We start from the raw sequence: 15173 nt of genomic DNA, 5'->3' as shown, positions 1-15173 counted from the left end.
GACGGTTCAGCTTCCAGCCCCAACTTGGCTCCTGTTCTATTACATATATATCCCCCCAAATCGCTTCCTTTTCTAAAATGTTTAAGCTTTTTCCTCTTTATCTGAGTCAGACGCCAGGCTCCCTGGTTTACCTTTATTTTTCCAGTGTAGACTTCGAAAAGTTTGCTGTGGTTTCTGCCTTGATAATCAGGCAGATGACTTCAGACATGATGGGGGAGGTGGAGACCTGTTGCCTTCAGATGAAGGGTAGCATATGGAGTTCCCAAGGATTGCTAAACATCTCATGCATTTCCTCATTTATTCTCCTCACTTTCCAGCAAAGAGCACAAAAGGGGAACCAGGATGTAGAGAGGCTGCCCGTCTCTCCCAGAGCCATGACAGTCTTCAGCCCATGATGATCTGATTGTCAACACTATTTCCAAATACCATCTTCTGTAGTTCATGCTCTTCCTCTCATAGACATGAGACCTGTAGCAACCGAGCCCACCTGTGGATCTGTGGATTACCGCCGGTGTCCACAGTGGTTCTCTATCCTGAATACCCTTTAAACTCACTGGGGAGCTTTAAAAAATACTGACATTGAAGCCCCACTCCAGATCAATTAAAGAAGAATCCCCAGGGATGAGATCCAGGTATCTACAAATTTTTAAAGGTCCCCAGATGATTCTGAGATGCAGTTAAAACTGAGGATTCTTGTTCCAGATGAAGAGGCTACCTTGCAATTCAGTCTTTCCTGTTGTTTTCTAAGGACTCTCTTTTATTTCCCTTTTTCCTTTCTATACCACCCCTTTCAGCTAAAGAAGCCTTTCACAATTCATTTGGTAGTGACAGTCGCTAAATAACAAAATTTGGAGAAGAGAAAGAAAAAATGGCATGTGGGCTCTATTTCTATTCTTTACAGCATTGCCTTCTACCTTGCTCATCAGCTCCTAGATTTCATCTTTATTTATAGATTGAGTAAACTGATGACTTTGTTCTGTTTTCCTTCCTTTCCCAAAAGTCCTATTCCAAATGTGACGAAACAGATTAAATATACATATCTGATTAGGTAGGTCAGGGTAAGGATCATTTGTTTCCTCAATTCTCTTGTAAGAAACGTGTGTATAAAGTAGCCAATTACAAAAATTATGGAAATTTCTTTTTCAATGTGTATAGTTGTTTCTCCCAGAGGATACAACACAAACATTCTAGGAAGGTGAGCAATTAGGCAATTTTCCTTTACAGTGTAAACATTAAAAGTAAATGTAAGACTGGGTGTTTTGAATATTATTTACAGCACACAAAGATATGAAGCAAGTGTCTCAAGGTTAGAATCTACAACAAATGCTCAGGTGACTCAAATACTCTGATGTTATGATGCCACCTGTCTTCCATTCTTCCACCTCTTCCATAAATAGACCTCAAAAATTCATGTGTATATCATAGTATTTATAGCAGCTACAGTGTTTCACTCTGGTATCATTTTACTCAAATTAAAATATATGAAACATTAATGGACAGGATGTCAAAGTGTTTTCTGGAGTTACCTAGCAAAGAAAATGCCTTCTACCTCGAATCTTGGGGCATACTTTGCTGGCTTTTCTCTTTATTTCAGTGTGAGACACAATGTCCCGTGCCAAGCACTTCCATTACAATCTCTTGTTCTCAAAAGCGGGTTCACAGTGAAACTGCTCATTGGACTTGGAAAATATTTTTTTTTCTCAGAACCTAGCTCAAAGCTAAATAAGACTCCCCTTTGGAGTCCAGATGTATTTTGACAAATTCCAGACATGCTTTTGGTTTAAGTTGCTTCCACAGAAAACAGACAGAAATTAAGATTTGGTGGTTATTAGTTGATATGATCGAGCTGGATAAAATGGATTGACCATACAGGACGTCATTTGTTTATGCAAAACTAGGAGTCTTTTGCACGTGACAAACTTTATCTCATTTGATTCTCACGAGGCTGCGGGGTGTATTTCCCATTTGAACAGTGAGGGAGCTAAGATATGGAGAGATCACCGTCCACAAGTACACACTGCGCTTATTATCATTAACAGGCAGCTGCATGCTGGAGTTAAGGACTCAAGCTCTGGAATTACATCCAGGGATTGAAGCTTAACTCTGACTCCACTACTTACCTCTGTGTTGGGTAAATTACTTGAATCCTCTAAGCCTCAGTGTCACCATCTGTAAATTATCAGAATTAATGCATACATAGCCCTTTAGAACAAGCCTGGAACGCGGTTCAGTATGATTCCATACTGAATCTGGCTCAGTCTGATTAGGATGGTGTTGAGAGTAACAGGAATAGTGGCAACTTTTTAATACCTACTCCATGCAAGGTACTAGGCTAGATAATGAGTGCATTATCACTCATCTTTACAACAGTCCTGAAAGACAAGAATGAACACATGTTCACACACACACACACACACACACGCATACACACACACATATACTCAAGAGCATTGTAAATTGTTTAAGTTCCGACAACTGGTAAGAGATTGTGTTGCCTCTCCAATTCCCTGCTTTGCGGGTGGCTCCCGCTTGTGGTGCTATCAAGCCTTGGGGCTTAAGTGGAGCCCACTGCAAAGTTCAAATCAGCTAGAATAGCCCAGCTTTTGACTACATAATATTTTGAGCTTTAGCAGAGATTTTCCTTTTTTAAAAAATCGAATTATGATAGAAAAGTTTGAAAGGCACTGTACTACACTAATCACACATGACTCATACGGTCAGATAGAGTTCTGAGTTGGTTTCATACAAAGAAATGACTTCCACCACACAGGAACCCTCAAGAAGCTACCATCCTAAAAACCCTTAGCTTACTGCCACTGTATCCTTGCCAGGAATAAGGGCAAGAGGTCCTTTGTAGTCGCTGAATGATTTTCTGGGGAGTCTTTTTGTTCTATCATCAAGGCCCGAGATACTATATTCTCTTTTCTTTGAATGTTAACTATATTCAAGTTGACTATATTCAGGAAAACCCAGAACACATATCCAAAAAAAAAAAAACAAAACCCAGAGATCATTGCAATAAATATTTATAAAAAGTTAAAAACATAGCAAACTCTTATATATATATACATATATATATGTGCATATATATACATGTATATATATACATGCATATATATACACATATATATATGTGCATATATGTATGTATATATATACACTTTAAACTACCAGACTGATTTCAGAACAAAATTCCTGAGTGATATTTCCAGAGGTCTTAGAAATCCACATTCGCAGTATTTTTCTTCTGACACTTTAAAATGTTATTCCACAGTTTTCCTTTTTTGTTTTTGCTTTTGCCCCATGGTTTCTGATGAGAAAGTTTCCCGCCTTTGAAACTCTGATTCTTTACGTGTAATGCATTGTCTTTATATGGCCTTTTCAAGATTTTTGGCTTTGTTTTTTTCTGTTCTTTGATTATGATGAGTCAGATGATGGCTTTCTTCAAGTTTATCCTATTTGAAGTTTGCTGAACTTCTTTCATCTGCAAATACATGTCCTTTATCAAATCTGGAAGTTTGTCAGCCATTATGTCATCAAACACATTTCTGCACCATTTCCTTCTCCTCACCTTCCAGGATTACAACCACACCAAAATAAAAAGCTTGATACTGTCCCACAGTTCTTTGAGGCTCTGTGCATATTTTATCAAACTTTTTTTTCCTTCTGTGTTTTCCAGATTAGTTATTTTTTATCGATCTACCATAAAGTTTATGAGTATGTTTTTTTAAGTTTATTTATTTATTTTGAGAGAGAAACAGAGAGAGCAGGAAAGGAGCAGAAAGAGAAGGAGAGAGAGAATCACAAGCAGGCTCTGCACTGTCAGAGCAGAGCCCAATGCAGGGCTCAAACTTATGAACCATGAGATCATGACCTGAGCTGAAATCAAGAGTCAGATTCTTAACCAACTGAGCCACCTGGGTGTCCCATTATCGATTCTTTTCTTACTCATCTCCATCTTGCTTTTGTGGTCCTCCAGTGGACTTTCTGTTTCCGCTATAGTATCTATCAGTTCAAAATTTCCATTTGGTTCTTCATACATCTTCTGTGTTTGGGCTGAGAATTTCTGTCTTTCCAAAAATGTTCACCCTTGCTTCATGCACATCATCATAAGAGGCTCTTAAGATCTGTGTCCGATTATTACGATATCAGGGTCATCCTGGACTTTGTGTTTGTTGATCACATTTTCTCTTGAAGGTTGCTAACATTTCCCTGATTCTTAGTATGTTGAGTAATTCTGGAATGTAACCCAGGCATTTTCATATTATGTCTATGAAACTCGAGGCTCTTGGCTCAACTTTGGGTTAAAATTTTTCAGGGGAGTGTTGTGGGCTTTTTGTTTGTTTGTTTGCTTAATAGGCAATCAGCCTAGTTAATTCAGACCACAGCCCTGACTCACCTGCATGCTGGGCTCCCAGTATCAATTTAGCATTCACAAATTTTCTGTATTATCTCGCCTCCCCTGTGCATGAACCATCTGGGGCTCAGTCTGAAACCTGGATGGTGGTCTACACCATAGTTCAGTTCTCAGCATGTTTGTCATGTTGCTTATGGTCAAGTTCTATGCATGAATGGTTCATGATGAGCCCAATACGTCACAGATTTAAATAACCCTTTACTCCAGCTACTTCCTTTCTGTGAATCCCTCACATTTGCTGACTCCTAGGAGCCCCTTTTCATGTAAAACCATGGTTTTAGCATCCACGCACCATAATGAACTTCCTGAAACTAGGTCTACCTCAGAGCAAAGTAGCAAGAGTAAAGAACCTTCAAACCACCTGTTGCTGTAGCTGCTATTCCTATGCCAATCTCCACTGCTGCTGCTACTGCCACTGCCATGGGGATGCCACTACATTACTCAGGCACACGGGAGGTAGGGCTTGAAGAGGCCAACATCTCTCTTTCCCAAGGACTCCTTTCTCAGTCTTCTGGCCCAAGAGTGAGAACTTTCTTGCAGCATTTTCTATTAGCACCTACTGCACAGCTTCAAGATTCAGGCTTGCCATGGAATCTACGCCAGGAAATATGGGAGGAAAGAAGAAGCAGAGACTCTGCTCCAAAGGTGTGTTATTTGAGTTATTTATTCTCCCTCCCAGTTGACTTGCTACTATATATTTTTCAGAGTGTTCAAATACTTGCTTCATGTATTCTGTTGAGGACTTTTGGTTGCAATAGTGGAAAAGAGAGGATGGCATGCACTTCCTTCATCTTAACCAGAGCTGAAATTTGCCAATCTAATTGTTTTTAATATTCTCTTGTTACAGTAAATAATGCTAACACTTGCTTACTATGTGCTAAATACTGTCTTAAATCTCTTACGTGTAGAGAAACAACAAACATTTGTTGTAAGCGTCATTATCCCAAGTTTATAGATGACGAAACAGAGACTTAATGGGGTTAAGTGAATTGCTCAATGTCACACAACCGGAAAACCAAGTACAATCCTAAGCTGGTCTGACCCCAGAGCCAAACTCTGAATCACTCTGCAGTGTAGCCATGGGCAGCCCGGTCACGCAGCCCGAATGGGGCCAGAGCTGCAGACACAGTGATTACATGTGAGGATCAGGCAGCAGTCTTCCCTGGGACCCGTGTTTTCATAGCTTTCAGCATTGATTAGGTCAAGCTGAAAGATGTACTTATGCACAAGGCAGGTTGAGATTTAATATTGCTTTGTGTTGGTTATTGGGCAGGTGTTTGTTTAAAAGAAGTGGAAACAGGTGTGTGGGCTCTGATTCAATTACATGATGGAGAGGAACACACTGATCCATGGCCATTTTCAAGGAGAGATGCTGATTGTGCTAATTAATCATTTGTCTGTCAGAACAAAATAGAACATAATAGAAAATGATGTTCCAGTTACCACAGGTATGGAACACGGACTCTTGTGTCTGGCACTCCAGCAACCAGATGCAACTGTTTGTGATGACAGCAATTAAGATGCAGTACCTGAGTCCTCCTGGATTACCATGTCTGAGATGGTTTGAAGGAAAGGTGTTTTATAGACTCTTGCCAACAGCATGGGACATTATCCAACAGGAATTGCGTCTCAAAGGGACCTTTCCATGCAAAGAGATTAATTGCGTCCTTTCAGATCATGATGGTATCCCAGAGATATGGCTGAATGGGATATTTTTCCATTCTGTGTTCTTGGAACACTCAATCTACCTCACCTAAGCACGACATTTATGCTCACAGTAGAGTGTCATAATAATATGCAATTCTTTCTTTAAGTGACCCACTTGCCAACCAACAGCCAGAAGAGTCTTTTAAAAACAAATCAGGTACACTGCTCCTCCACACAAGATTCCCCAGTGGCTTTTCAGTACATTTATAATGAAATCCCAACTCCTCACCAAGATCTACAAGGCTCTACATGACCCAGTTCTGAATACTTCTATGACTTCATTCCATGCCATTCTCTCCCTTTCTCACTATGATCCAACTTCACGGGCCTTCTTGTCAGTGAAGCCATTCTCACTTGAGAGGGATTTTCTTTGCTGTTTCCTCTTTGCATTTGCTGTTTCACTTTCCCCAGACATTCATATAGATGGTACTTTCTCATTCGGATCTCTGTTCAAATACCACTTTTTCACAAAGGCTTCCCTTAACAGCCCTATCCAAAGTAAGGCTTCTTCCTGCACACATCTCTGTATATTCTCTATACAGTTAGCCTACTTTGTTTTCTTCATACATTTACTATCTGGATTTTTGTTGCTTCATTTATTTGCTCAGTAGTTGTCTCCCTTACTAGAATATAAGCTTCCTGGGGAAGAGACTTGTCTGTTTAGCCTTTCCATATTTTATCCACATGTCTGAAACACTGCCTGACACATGATAAGTTGGAAAAGAATTTGATGAGTAAATGGACCAGAAGATTAATTAACTAATAAATATTGGATATACATAAATAAGGCACAGTCTAATCCATCAAGGAATTTTTAGTTTGGGGAAGAAAACACAAACAGCTAATGATCCATCCATGTTACTTCTTTGTTTCTACCTTTCAAAAATTCCCCATCAACAGCGAGGTTTCTGAGCCTGGGCTCATGATTTTCACCAGACAGTGGAGACATTTAGAAAAAAATATTAGGACACATGTTAAGTCTTTAATAAGTGAATGCAACCCAAGTGACAGTGTTCTCACTTTTGCTTCAGGGCTACATCTCCTTTTAAATTAGAGAACTGTCCTCTTGGCCACAATGTAACAAACCTAACTGCATTTATAGACTCTATCTCAGAGCTTTCTCCTCAGCTCTAGGCCCTCTAAATAGCTCCAAATAGCAACAATCACACCAAGTCTGTAGACATTAGCTCCTAAAATCATTCTCCAGTGAAAGAAAATAGGACTGCTTGGAGAAATGGCTGATTCGGGGACTGGGGCAGGAAATGGACAAGATTAGCCTGGAGCATCTTGTTATACCAGAATGTAAACAGGTGTCAATCCAATTGCATGGAAGTACGTCAAAGGGACACAGGGCCAGTTGAAACAGCTCTCAGAGGCAAAAGGTAAAATAATTTGAGCCAAAAAAAAAAAAGTCATCTTGGATTATAACTCAAATTAAAATATCCACAGGTTCACATCAGTATAAGTAAATGAATAGAATGAGTAAGTAAGTGGGAAGAGGAGACAATTCTCCCGTGCTGAAGAATTTTAATAATTTACGTAGACACTCCATCCTTGAGGCAGACTATTGCTTCCCCACGTGCAAATGTGGGCTGTGTACAGTAACACCCTTCAAAATAGCACAGTACAGAAAAGAGGGGAAAAAGTAAATTTACTTGGAAAACCTGACACATACTGCCTCCACCAGGAGATCAAGGGCAACCTCAACGGTGATAATGCATGTTGGTATTTATTATCTATCCTTAAATGATGTCACGAAAGTGACACTTAACTTCTACGGTCTTCCTTCTAAGAACACATAACCCCAGCCCGATCACGAGGAAGATATTGGAAAAATGCGTTGAGAGAAATTCTACAAAATATCTGATCAGTGTTTTCCAAAACTGTCAAGGACATCAAAACAAAGGAAGTCTGAGCAACTCTCAGAGCCAAGAGGAGCCTATGGAAAGATGACTATCACCTATAATGTGGCATACTGAATGGGATGCTGGAAAGGACAAAGAACATCAGGTAAACACTAAGCAAATACAATACAGACTTCTTTTTTTGTTTAATGTTTATTTAATCCAGAGAGAGAGAAAACAAGCAGGGGAGAGGCAGAGAGAGAGAGAGACCCAGAATCTGAGCTGTCATCACAGAGCTCGAAATAGGGCTTGAGCTCACAAACTACAAAATCATGACCTGAGCCGAAGTCACAAGCTTAACTGACTGAGCCACTCAGAGTCCCCTAAAATACAGACCTCTGAATAAAATATAGACTTCAGTTGGTAATAATGTATCAACATTGGTTTTTCATTGTAAGAAATGTATTGTGCTAATGTAAGCTGTTGATAATAGAGGAAACTGGGTTCAAACATATAGGAAGGAACTTTCTGTACCATCTTCACAATTTTTCTGTAAATTCAAATGTTCCTAAAAATTAAAGTTGATTTTTAAAAAGGGAGAGAATAATACCAATGTCCAACTAAAATGAAATTGAAAAAATATAGATAAATTTTTAAAAAGAAGAAAGACAATGAAAAGACAAGCTGTAGATGGGGAGAAAATACTTAGAAAATACATATCAAATAAAGAACTGGCATTCAGAATATGTAAAGCACTGTCAGGATTCAATAATAAGAAAAGAACCCAAATGGGGAGGAAAAACACATAAGATTCAAATGAATACTTCAAGTAAATAGCACATGGACGGCAAATAAGCACATAAAAATAAGCATCATTTTAAAAGGCAAATTAAAACCACAATTTAAAAAACCCACAATGACAAATCAGAACGCATCTATTAGAATGATATTAAGGGCGCCTGGGTAGCTCAGTCGGTTAAGTCACTGACTCTTTTTTTTTTGAAGTTTATTTTATTTACTTTGTGAGAGGGAGAGAGCGAGTGAGCAGGGGAGGGGCAGAGAGAGAGGGAAAGAGAGAATCTCAAGCAAGGCAGGACTTCATCCCATGAACTGCAACATCATGACCTGAGCTGAAATCAAGGGTCAGAAGCTTAATCTGACTGAACCACCCAGAAGCCCCAGTGTCCAACTCTTGATTCTGGCTCAAGTCGTGATCTCAGAGTTCATGGGATTGAACACCATGTGGGGCTCTGTGGGAACAGCATGGAGCCTGCTTGGGATTCCCTCTTTCCTTCTCTCTCTCTCTGCCCCTCCCCTGCTTGCAGGCACACACACTCTGTCTCAAAATAAATAAATAAATAAGCTTAAAAAAAAAGAATCTTGCTAATATACATAAAATGATACTGATAATTGCCAAGACCCAGTCCCAGCAAGGATGTGGAGCAACTGGAAGTCTCCTACATTCCTGGTGGGAATGTAAACTGCTCCATCTGCTTTGAAAACAGTGTAGTAGTTTTTTATAACATTAAACACACATTTATGAAACAACACTTGTGAAATTCCACAGATTATATAAAAGGCAGACTCTGTCCTGTGTCAATGTATATTTCAAGGAAATTCTTCCAAACTTGCTTTGATAATTATAGGTTGCTTTACTAATTTAGACAGCTGGTTTATTCAATAAGTAGCTATTCAATTTATATTATACACCAGGCACCACTGTAGAATCTCAAACATCTCAAACAAGACAGACAGTATCTTTTCTTTTATGTGGTTTACATTCTAATGGGTAAGGGCAGGGATAAATAGACAATAGACAAGTCAACAAAAATAATAAAATTTCACATAATAATGTGCTTTTATGTAATCAATAAATACAACAGCATGATGGTGGCCATAGGGGTTGTATAGTACTGGTCACCAAGAGGGACCGGCTCTGTCATTGGGGTACAGACCAGAATAATGGAATAAAACAAATCAGATAACAAATGTTGGCAAGGTTGTAAAGAAACTAGAACCCTCTTACATTGCTGGTGAAAATGTAAAATAGCGCAGCCACCATGAAGAACAATTGTTCAAAATGCTAAACATAAAATTACCATATGACCCAGCGATTCAACTTCTGTGTACACAAGGAAATAAAACCATGTCCACCCAAAGGCTTGTGTACAAATGTTCAGAGAAGCCCTGCTCATAAGGGCCAAAAAGTAAAAACAGCACAAACTTCTATCAACTGATGAACAGATAGACAAAATGTGGCATATCTATACAAGGGGATGCTCTTCAGCAACAAAAAAGAATGAAGTATTAATAATGCAGGGCGCGTGGGTGGCTCGGTTGGTTAAGCGTCCGACTTTGGCTCGGGTCATGATCTCACGGTTCGTGGGTTTGAGCCCTGTGTCGGGCTCTGTGCTGACAGCTAGCTTCAGATTCTGTATCTCCCTCTCTCTCTGCCCCTCCCCTGCTCACGTTGTCTTTCTCTCCCTCACACACACAAATAAATCAAAACACTTAAGAAAATAATAATAATGCATGCTGCAACATGGGAAAGCCTCAGAAACATACTAAGTGAGAGAAGCCAGCCACAAGAGACCATATACTTTATGAATCCATTTATGTAAAATGTCCAGAAGAATCAAACCTGCAGAGGCAGAACTTAGATTATTGGTTGTCTAGGGCTGGAGGACGAGGCAGGTGATGGAAGTGACTGCCAAGGGGAACAAGATTTCTTTTGGATGCGACGGGAGTATTCTGAAGTTAGATCATGGGTGATGGCTGCACAATTCTGTAACTATAATAAAAGCCATTATACTGTTCACTTGCACGTGAACTATATCTCAATGAAGTGCTAAATAAATAATAAGGCAATTATGCAAACACCTGAGGCAGAGCGTTTCCAGGGAGGGAGCTGCAAACACGGCCACGGTGAGCTGGGGATAAATTTGGCCTATTTAAGGAAGGGAGAGAAAGTGAGGCTGGAGCGAGTTGGGGAACGAGAAGCAAATAGAGACCAGGTCAGATAGAGTCTATGAAGCCATAGTGGGAGGGTTGGATTTTATTTTGAGTGTGATAAGAAGCCATCAGAGGGTTTGAAGTAGGATAGGGACAGGAGGGGATGCATATTATTAGTCTGGCTACTTTGGGGGTAACTGACTCAAGGAATATAAAGGAGAGCAGGAAGGTCAGCCGAGACCTGTTATGGTAGTTTGGGTAACACTCAGAAATGTAATAGATTTCTTTTTCCTTTCTTTTCCTTGTCTTTTCTTTCCTACACTTCTCTTCTTTTCATCATAAACAAAAAAACAAGGTCACTTTACACTTAACAGGCCAGTCCTCATGAGCGATCCCGGAAAAAGACACTAGCCAAAATATTTGACCCTCTGTTAACCTTTAGTACCTCAAACAAGTTGTACGTCACTGGTCACAAGAGAAAAGCTATTAATAATGAAAAAATTTAGACTACTTTTATATAATTAGTCCTTATTAAAAAAAAAAGTAGTATTCCAATTTAGTATCAAAACCTGCTTTTCACTCCAAGCAGCACCGTCACAGTAAAACATAGGCCACTTCGTGTGGCTATGACAACTCTTTCCACACTGATTTCCTACCTCACAGCAGCCAAACGATTTCCCTACATCACAAACAAACTCCAGTTTTCAGGGTTATATTTGGAAAAGCAACAATAAGGCATCTGTAGAAAACGACACTCGCATTAGATTCCTCTTCTTGCCTAAGGGGTTATTTGCAGTGTAGAAGCTCAAGTGGGTGGCAAAGAATAGGCAGACTTTGTTAGACCTTTACTCATGTAATGAGATTTGAGATCTGCTATTCACCACAATTTTCAGTGGGCACTCTCCCCATCACTAAATTGCTGCCTACAGACATTTTGCTTATCAAATATAATTTAAAAATAAAAGAACACAAAATACCCCTTCTTTTCTTCAGCCCCACCCGCACCTTTCGAGTTCTTCCATTTACCTCACAAAGGAGGTTTGCTCGGCAGAATACTATGCTCAACCTTGGAATGTCTGTCTCTCACCTGGGACTCCTCCAGCCCTCCTCCCGTCCCGTGACAGGTCTCAAGGTATCTCTCCAGTTGACCCAGATATTTCTATGTCAAGAGCCAATCAACCTAGAAATTAGGAGTGGTTTGACACCTTGTGTTTCAGGCAGCTCCGCACATCCGTACGCCACATGTCCATTTCTCCATAAAATCAAGCTACACCCACGCGCTGGTGATTATAACCATTTTAGAGCCTGTTTACGAATTCTAAACCTGCCCCTGTTCCAGGGCAATTTTCCTGCAGTTTTCTCTCCCTTATCATCCTGCACATCTCCCTGTGAACTTTGTTTTACCCTAATCTCTGGATAACTTTTGTCTTATTACTTACTACTTGGATTCTAGAGAGATCAAGCAATGCTTTAAAGTAGACTCGTGAGAAACTGTAGAACTTCGGGCCCAGGCCCTGTGTATGAGCTGCTAGGAGACTCTCCTAGCACCCTGTTGTATTGCACTGGTCACTCGTTGCTTTGTGCCATGATGAGAGCCTCCCAGGTCCACTGCTCTGAACCTGCTCTATCCCACTTCCCTACTCTTCACCACCACCACCCCATCACCAAACTGGGGCACATGGGGATGTCTGGCTGTCTTCAACATCATGCCTGGGCTGAGGGAAATCACACGACCCTGTCTCAGACCCTCTGTCCATCTAAGGCTACCGTGCTGGCATTTCTGTGGTTCGCACTCCATATAGCTGTGGGACATATAAAAATATAGCCGTGGGTCAACCAGAAGCTCAAAGGGGAAGCAAGCTATAAGTCCCCTGAACTCTGAGATTTCCAGACTCTGTCAGGGAATCCCAGAGATCTAACAGGGATCCAATCAGAAGTGCGGCACAAAACCACATGAAAACTAAATTATTTTTCCCTCTTATTTCTCTCCTAGCTTCTTCCGCCCCTAACCCCACAAGAGATTTTGTACGTGTGTGATAGGAATGTTCTTTGTATCATAAACCCCACTCTTTCATGCTCCAAGGATTGATTCTCGATTTGTGAATATCTAGTTTGGGAATTTTCCAGAAAATTAATATTTTTCTCTTCTTTCCTAATGCCCTGTTTTTATGATTTTTATCTTGATGGGGACTTTAAAATGTTCACAGCTGAGCTGTGACTTTTTCTTCTAGGCAGTATCAGTCTCCTTTCCTGGGGCAAAAATTCTGACCATTGGCCAAGGATTAATGTAAAAAACAAAAACAAAAACAAAAAACAAAAAACAAACAACAACAACAAAAACCTCGGTGGTAAGGAGGAGGGAGATATACTTTAACAAGATGAGAAAGTACATTGTGTGATCTTTCAAAAAATCACACAATTGCAAACATGAACATTGCATTACAAATCATTTTCCAATACTGCTTATAGAGAGCAAGATGGAGTCACTCATGTCAAGCAGGGACCAGTGTCAAGCAATGATGCAAGCAGTTAAAGGTACTGTGGCTACCAGATATCACCGAGACCTGCACTAGTTGACAACACCCCAGAACTGATAACAAGCAGAAGCAGAGGCCCAAAGAGCTAAATCCCTTTTTAAAAAGGGAGGGTTTTTCCAGCAAGCTGTCAGACTCTTCAGACATAGTCCCCTCTACGTCTGACCACTTCAAAAAGGCAGCTACCACCGAAGGCTCTGACCAATGGCTCTCTGAATGAACTGAGGCCTTTCCCTGCTTGTACATAATAAACAGTATGTGCCGAGAGCTGACCTCGACCAGACTGAGGCTTTATCTCAACTGCATCCCCACAGGCTGACTTTGTGTTCGGTTTTTTAACTTCCTACCTTCTGTGTTAATCTTGTTTGTTAGGTGACTTGTCTTGTGTTCTGCTTTGTGTGCTGTGTAAGAGGCCAAGTTAATCACATGGTGAAATGTCATTGAGTTTGGGATCCTGAACCTGCTTTATAATTATGTTAACCTTGCTTTATGGCTGAATAAAGCTGACATTGTAGAAAGACACAACTCACACGTGTGCCTTTTTAACGTGCTTGTGACACTGCTAATGCCTTCCATTGATGCATAGTTAGCTTCTCATATATCCTTCTTATTAACAATGAAGTATATATCTTTTTACATAGAACAGACAATTTGGGTAGGTTAAATTAATAAGAGTGGAATTTCATGACCAAAATATGAACATTTTTAAAACTTTAGATACATATAGCCAAAGTATCCCTTCTCCACATAGACTCACAAAAAATTACTCTTCCTCCATACTCTTTCCATGATAAGTCACTATCATTTATTTAACTCTGTCAATCTGATATGTGAGTTCCTTTTGCATTTATCTGAATATTATGGAAATCAAACAGATTCACATATACTTTTGACTTTTTTTTCTTTTCTTCTTTTTCTCTGTTTTTAATAGCCTGTTCATGTTCCCTGTACATGTTTGGGAGTATGGAAATAAATGAAGAGCATTCAAATGAGAGCAAGCAAAGACTCTTCATTTCAGAGCCTCCTATAACAAGGGAGTAAGCCACCATCGCTTGTGTTTGGCAGTGATTCAAGGGCAGCAGGGGGAAGTGGGAAAGCTTTATTGTGAAATAAAGGGAAGTCTTCAAGTATGCTTTGGGTGGGAGTTGTTGGCATGGTGAAGCTGGAAATGAATGAAGTACAAGTGAGCCATTCATATGATTGGTTTGAGGAACATACTTGACTTTCTCTAGTTGGCCTTAAGTTGGAGCTGGACAAAAATTAGGGCAAGTGACAGTAGTTACCAAATCACGGCCATTTGGGGCTGATTGCTACAAAGATTATGGGTCAGAGCTCTTTTTTCATATGTGGTCTAGCCATTGTCCATTTGTTTGGTCAGAATTTCAAGAGGGGAACATGTAATAACTCTTTTTCTCTTTGACATGTAAGAACTCTTTATAGATAAGGAGACTCATTCCTTGACATATGTGTTGCAAATTGATTCTGAATTCTGAATTTGTTGGAGAGTGTTTATATCAGTTTTAAAATATTATATAAAGAATTAATTTTCCTAGCCTCTGTTTTAGTTAGCTTGGAAAAAATTTTCACATTCAAATACTATAAACTATTTACCTGTGTTTTCCTTAATACTTATACTATTTTTTAAATATACTTAGAATTCATGTTAGTGTAAGATGGGTGGTAAAGACTAGTTTTCCTTTTATCCAAACTGATAGGCAA

General features: G+C 39.8%; 1 long non-coding RNA gene across 1 annotated transcript; it reads left to right on the top strand.

Annotated features, from left to right (window-relative positions):
* Positions 1-4370: 4370 nt before the first annotated feature.
* Positions 4371-13979, top strand: LOC144240995 (uncharacterized). The gene is made up of 3 exons (XR_013337931.1): positions 4371-5062; positions 7918-8134; positions 13390-13979. It is a non-coding gene; the product is annotated as an uncharacterized LOC144240995 (long non-coding RNA).
* Positions 13980-15173: the final 1194 nt, after the last annotated feature.

This window comes from Crocuta crocuta, unplaced genomic scaffold (genome assembly GCF_008692635.1).
Source record: "Crocuta crocuta isolate KB4526 unplaced genomic scaffold, BGI_CrCroc_1.0 scaffold197, whole genome shotgun sequence".
NCBI classification, from domain to species: domain Eukaryota; kingdom Metazoa; phylum Chordata; class Mammalia; order Carnivora; family Hyaenidae; genus Crocuta; species Crocuta crocuta.
This window is presented reverse-complemented; position numbering and strand designations above follow the sequence as displayed.